The following is a 7479-nucleotide window of genomic DNA, read 5'->3' as shown; positions in this document are numbered from 1 at the left end:
GGGATACATTCGACTGCTTCGTGAACCCCCTGAGGTGGGTGTCGGTTGCCTCAAGGCCCCCCCTCAACCTCTCCTGCCACAACTTTGAATGTTACACCAGTGGAGGGAATAGCCTCTAGAGGACCCTCAGGAGTGATCACATCGCCAGCTGGATGTTTATGGGGCTCCACCTCCCCTACACCCCAAACCTAATGCCATCCTCCGATGGGGTGCCAAGTCTCAAGGCTACTGTTTCCTCCAGCATGGATGTTCTTGAGCTTCGTCACCTCTTCAAGGCTCTAGGCTATTGTTTCCTCACTTCCTGTGAGTGAGACATTGAATGGCCCCTGTGTCCCAAGTCCCCTGCTACTGGCAGGTTCTGCTCCTGAGGCCCATTTGGGCACCCTTGTGCCAATGAATAAAAGAAAGAAGGAAAAAAAGAGAAAAACAAGAAGAAACCTGCAATTCTGCAGTCATAGGAGTCGATTCCCTCAGCTCTCCTGCCTATACCCGGCAAGGTTTTCCCTGCCGTCACTCCCCCGACGTCTCCCTTCTTTCTGCATCCCAAGCCCGTCTTCACGGCCCAATACCTGAGGGTAACTGGGCATATTGGATTTTAAATCCTCAGGGTTGGTCACATTCTCTCTCCCCGGGTCTCCGTCCCTGCCCCTCTGCTGACCAGAGCTTTAAACGCCGAGCTCCCTCGGCGGTGTTCAGAACTTGTTGCCCTGAGCTCTCTCCCCTGTCCAGGGTTCAACTTAATTATTTTTTTGCTGCAGGGAGCTCCCGCAGCCTCCGCTGGCACTCCCTGCCGGGGTTGGCTTTGATCACGCTGGCGTGAGGAGCTTCCACCGCCTCTCTCCCTCCTCTTGCTTCTTCGCTGGCACCCGCCTTTATTCCCACCGGCTGGTGATTCCCTCTGACGTCACCCGCTGGCCTTAATTGAATAAAGGCGCAGCTTGTAAACCGCGTGGGCTCTCTCCTCCGCCCCTCCAGCGTTATTTCTCCTACAGGTAAGTAACCATTTTTCCTTTTCTTTGTGTATTTGTCTTTGCCAGGTCCCGTAGGCATGGTTGCTGGAGCATCTGGCTTATTGTCCCTGGGACAGACTATTAGGGCTGTGTGAAATGGGCCCTATTTGATTCAGATTTGGATTCAGCCGGGCACAGTGATTCAATTCGTTGATTCGGATCACTGTCTCCGATTTGATTCAGCTAAATCCAAATCTGAAGATTCAATGCTGATTCGGATAATCAGCAATTCACACACAGACACTGCTTTAAATGCTTTTTCTACATACCTCGAGGTACCAGGTGCGGCTCATGAATGTTGCAATGTTGGGACAGATGGAGGGCAGGGGCCCGCATGCTCAGTGGTAAACCCAGAAATGGACTGGAAGTACTTTTGGTCCACTTCCGGGTCTGCTGGGGAGCATGCTGGGGACCCCCCATGTCCTCCCAGCTCAGCGATTGGCCACAGGGGGACCCTGGGTGCCCTGTCAGACCCAGGAGACACCAGTTGCCTAGATGGAGGGTGCAGGGGGGACCCCCAGTGTGCTCCCTGGTGGACCTGGAAGTGAACCGGAAGTGGTTCTAGTCCATTTCTGGGTCTGCTGCTGAGCATGCTGGGGAGCCCCCGGACTCCTGTGGAACACTCCATGTGTCCCAGCATTGCAGCATTCACAAGCCTCTGCTACTTAGAGGTATGTCAAAAAAAATTTAAAGTTGTGTCTATGTCTGATTCGCTGAATCTTTCCAAATCTCTCTGAATCAATCCAGAGGGTTCCAATTCAATTCGGAGAGATTTAAGGGTCCTCTGATTTGATTCATATTCAGAGATTCAGCCACTGAATTGGGCCAAATCAAATCAGGGACCAAAACTTCGCACAGCCCTAATAACTATATAGTTGGGATAAAGTTATAAAAGCTTTTGAATATGAGACATTCTAAAGGTTGTCTAACTCTATCCCAGATACTTAGTTGGTCCAGTAAAAGATATCACCCTAAGAAATCCTTGCCTCTCACATAACTTCTGTACCATCATAGTGGCTATTGTGTCACTGTAACACTAAGAGATCTCACACCAACACCAACAAAATTATCCACATGCCACGCTCTGTTTTCAGCCACAGTAGCATAGAGTCAAGGATATGGGCAGAAAGTAAGTATTGACTTTTCCCAGGCATGGGAAGTTGGAGACAGAGTGATTGTTACTGAGATCACTGACCTCATGTATATGTTTCTATAGAGCCAGCTGGATTGTTATTTACTTTAGGGGTGTTGGCAGATGATCTTACCTATAGGAGGCATTAATACTCTGGGTCCTAGCTTTCTGTAGCTTAGGAGGACATGCATCTGGTTTAGATTTAGATGCCAAAAATCCCTCGGTACTTTTAAGGTCTTCATTTGTGAGACTAGGATTACCTATCTATGTAGGTTTGTGCAGTGGTTCCCATCACCATATTGTCTGTGTACCCATGGTATGCAAAATAACTTGGTAAAGTTTGAATAAGAACACCAGGAAGGTGCATCAGAGATGCTGAACTCCAAAATATGGGAGAAGAAGTCATAAATTACATTTCAAGTGCACAGGCAAGCATAAAGTGTGTTCTTTGAACCTAAGAATCTGAACTTGATGGTGGTATTTTTCTCTGACTTGTCTTCCTCACACCTAAACAGAATATCTCAAAATACTTATTGTTTCTCCACACCGCAGAACAAGACCTCCTCACAGCAAGAGGTACTCAGACCAGCTGCTATAGTTTTCTTCTCAGGGGCCATGTATATTGAGAAGTAATTATAGAAAGCTGTGCATCACAGAGTATTGCTTCTCTGATTTGTAGCTACTGCAATGAAGAGGAAAGGTTTGCACTTGGGAGTGGAACAGCAGTTCCTCAAATTCAAAGGTTCTTCTAATCTTTACTCCCATGTGGAGGGACTGGGCAGGTTCTAACCACAATTACTTCTTGGGAGTCTGAACTATCATTCCCAGACAGGCAATGCAGCTGCCCAGTGATGTGCCTTGAGACAGATGGTGATAGGGAGGGAAGTTGTCTAGCTTCCCTTCTGTCTCACTACCAACTATGAAACCTGCTTCCTAAGGCTTTACACAGGGACAAGAATTGGGCCCCTTAATATTTCCCTATTTTTCTTTGCCAGTAAAGTAAAATCTCTTCTCTCCTTTACCCAAACCCCTGCCTCAGAGGTTATCAAGAAGCTGATTTACTATGTCTCTACCTTCTGACTGGAGAAAGCAACAGATTTTTTGAATGGATGCAATTTTCTTCAGTTTAAAAAAATGTATCATGAATTTGGCACTAGTGAAAGGCACTGACTTGACAGACCTGGAGAGGAAATTCTTCTATTTATCCACAGAGCAGGTACAGCCTGGACATCCAAGATTTCCAGTAAGCTTCCAGCACACTCATTGCCAATGAACCTTCATCATAGTCCAAAGAAAAAATTCCTACAGCCTCAGCTTCACTGGACTCATAGTCCTTGGTCTCTTATGAGACAATTACATGTGGTTTACAATGGAGCACTTTGTCCAATGGGACATGGACTAAGATAGTATTTAAAATAAATCAGATGAGAAAAGGTTTCTGTGCTACAAAGTGGTTACTTAGGCAAACTGTCACTGGTATCAATGGGAGTTTTGCCTTGGGAAAGTTTGAATAAGGACCTCAGGAAGGCACATAAGAGATGCTGAACTCTGATAATGTGGGATAAGTCATTAATTGCATCCCAAGTGCACTGGCCAGCATACAGGGTGTTTATATTTACATTTCACAATAGTACTCCAGGGGCATTGTCCAAAACCACTGTGATCACAGAGACATAAAACTGTGCTAAGGAGAAAGGGAATAAAAAGGGCACATCAATTTAATTTATTCTCAGAATCTTCACCCACATGGTGAAGCCTACCATGGCTGCTGCCTTCACAAAACCTGCCCTATCAGCTTCAAAGCTGTCAATGTGGCACCTTCCACCAGTGAGGTAATTGAATCATACATCTGGGTGCAAATGTGGGTGCGTGCATGAGCATGAGTGGCAGGTTTGAGGTTAGAAAGATTTCCGCATCCATTTGGCTGATGATCTTCAACTTTCTGGGTGAAACAAAAACAATTTCCCTTGCTTAAATGAAGTTGCATGAACAAACCTCATGATAAAACACACCTAGGTGAGTCAGACTTGATTTTGGAACAAAAATAAACATCACTCCTAACCCAACAGACCACGTATTTTCACTCAGGAGAAAAAGGAAGCTTTATTTATAATTATAGACCGTAAGAAAACTTTTTTTCAGAAGAGATCCAAATTAATGTAATCCCTCTGAAGACATGGCAAAAGAGATAAAAAGACCCTATAGGTTTCAGTACTTAGGCATAATAAGGCAATCCTAATTGGTTTGAGGGGTTGCATCCACCTAGCCAAAAACCCAGCAAAAAGAGGAGACCTTGACTTACAGGTTTATGTCTCTGTGATCACAATGGTTTTGACAATGCCCCTGGAGTACTATTGTGAAATGTAAATATAAACACCCTGTATGCTGGCCAGTGCACTTGGGATGCAATTAATGACTTATCCCACATTATCAGAGTTCAGCATCTCTGATGTGCCTTCCTGAGGTCCTTATTCAAACCTTCCCAAGGCAGAACTCCCATTGATACCAGTGACAGCTTGCCTAAGTAACCACTTTGTAGCATTTGTGCAACTGTCCTGCCCTCCAGAACCCAAAGCTACCTTCATTTTGGGTTAGTCTGAGGTTCCAAAAGAGCACTCTACTCCCAACCATCCTTACAGGGAAGGAATGATCCCAACTATCCCAACAAAATATTTACCAGTTTCTTCACGGTGTCCCTCTTAGAAGCTCTACTAACCCAAGTTATTTCAACAGACATAATCCAGGTTTATGTCACAGTCTTCCTGCTCATGCACTCCTGTAGGTACATTTCAAAAGCTGGCAGCATTACCCCACCCAAACTTCATCCCCCGCTTTCCCATCTTGACTCATTTTTAGCTCTGCCTTCTATGATTTGTTTTCTCTCCAGTACCTTACGCAAAAATGATGCAAAACCACAAGAAAGGTTCTTTATCATTATATTTCTTGTTCACCCAGAAGCAGGAAGTACCAAGAAATTATCTTCCCTTGAAGTCTCCAACCATCTTTTCCCAAACCAAGAAGCTGAGATAATTCAGATAAACAGTGGGATTGAGAACCCAGGCTGCAAGTCCAGAGTGACAGATACCTAGAAGTCCAAAAAGGAATAGAAGTGCCGGTCAACCACAATCCCTCCTCATGGGGGACCCTAAGGGGTGAATTGTTTTTCCAGACCAGTTGCACCCACAGGAACAAGGACTTAGAAACTGAATGCCCCACATGTTTTAGACACAGGTCTAAAACAAATTTTTGGAACTCAGGGTGATGAGTCCCTATAAATCCTCACATTATTATTTTATCCTTGTTCAGGTGCAATGCTCTTTGTTCTGAGAACTAGATATGGGAGCTTGCTATAAGCTTGGGTATTGTATTTAAATTGGGGATGCTGAGATCAGGATTTTTCTTTAATTCAATATTGTAAACATTGAGAGGATTTGAAGCATTCAAACAAAGAACTCCCCAGAAGTTTTGGGCAGTACAGTTCTGAATGTATACTTCAGAAATCACTGAGACAAGGAAATCTGCTTCATTTACCACCTGATTTCTTATTTCTTGTTTATCTGTGGAATATGAGCTTTTGTAAAAGACAGTCACTGTAGTAGCCTCTTAATGGTATGATTCTCCACAACTTCTTTCCCCAGACAAACATTGAAATAGTAACAATTAATAATCAACATTAACATAATAGAAAACATTAATTACATGTAAAATTGACTGACAATGCTAATAGGTTGACTTGTCCAGTATTTGGGGCATATTTAACAAGCTTTGTCAAAGTGACTGTTTATCTGAGACCAGTATAAAACCTCTCTCATATTTTTCAATCTGTAAAATGACCTTGAAATATTATTTTGATACATTTTTTTTCTGAAATGTAGAAATCAGCAACCTAGAACCTTTAAACAAAGCCACAGCTAGCCATCTGAACTCTCTCTGGGAATATGCACTCCCAGCCACCTGTACTTAATAAGCCTCAATTATTTTCTGAAGAGTCTTATTCTCAACAGTACCTCTTGCAGTCACAGTTCATATTTCATCCATGACCAGACAGGAGTTTTTAATCACGTTTATATGTACATAATCTAGTGTTGGACATTTCTCCATTGCACTCTGGACAAATGCTCTGTAGAAAGTACGTGTAACCACCAAATATCTCCCAGGCTTGTATTTAGTTTACAAGAACCCCACGTATCATCAATTATGGGAACATCTGTAGGGCCATCTTTGACAACAGAAACAAATAGTTTATGAAAAGTTGCAACTAACATAGGCCTCCCATAAAGAAAGGCATTATTATTATTTTTTTTTAATGTGGATTACGGCTCAGGCCTCTTTTTTGTTTTGACTATACTGTTATTCAGTTTTGGTTAAATCTTGTGATGCATAAGCCATTTGTATCCAGTTCTGACCATACCGCTGAAAGCGTATTACTCTTCGGAAGTGTCTGCACAACTTGCTTTGGACTTACTATAACAGTATCTCAGGACTGGAGCCTCTTTAAATACCTCTCAATTTTCTTAAATGCTTTATTAAGATTTGTATCCTGCATCCAGTAGACATCTTTGCACATTAATGCTCTTTGATTGTTTTCAGGCAGATTTATTCAATGAAATTTTCCCTCTATAGTTCACCACTCCAAAGAATTCTTGTATGCTGCCTTTGTTTGTTGGGGCCTCTAATCAAAGACTTCTCCTGTCTTTCGCCAGATCAGAACTTCTTGTGTATAGACCTTGGTATCTTCTGTATCATCATAAATAGTTTGATTATTCTGTGAAATACCCCAGGAGCCATATACAACCCAAGTGGAAGTCTAAGGTAACAGTGTCTGTCTCCCAAAGGGGTGATGAATGTACATAAACATTACTGTTTTTCTAAAGGCAACTGCCAGAACCCTGCTGACACATCAAGCATAGACAAATAGTTGGAGTCAGCCACCTCTTCAAAAAATGTCTCCCCTCATAGGTATTGGGAAAAATTCTTTTCCCCCACGGAGTTAGTTATTTTGGTTAGTTGGGGTCAGTGGTATAAGGCTGGGGGTGGGCTGGCAGGGGCAGCATTGTGTAGGGTGCAGTAAGATACATCAAAATGTGGGGTGAATAGGGGACCCCTGTGGTGGGGGCAATAAGATGTAAAACCATTGCTGCAGTCACACAAAGCATCCAACTCAAGAATGTTTTTCTAAGACTAGTGACAACATATGTCAGTAAAAAAGTGTCAATAAGTAAAAAGTTTATTGACTGCCAGTAAAAAATATTCTTGGGTTGGCAACCCTGATTCTCAGAGCCAAGGTGTCTGACAAAGTTTTGCTTCATTCACCCTTGCATTCTAACTGGTCTATTC

Source organism: Gavialis gangeticus, unplaced genomic scaffold (genome assembly GCF_001723915.1).
Source record: "Gavialis gangeticus isolate Ggan-Ray unplaced genomic scaffold, GavGan_comp1, whole genome shotgun sequence".
NCBI classification, from domain to species: Eukaryota; Metazoa; Chordata; order Crocodylia; family Gavialidae; genus Gavialis; species Gavialis gangeticus.
The sequence above is the reverse complement of the archived record's forward strand: the minus strand, read 5'-3'. Positions refer to the sequence as shown.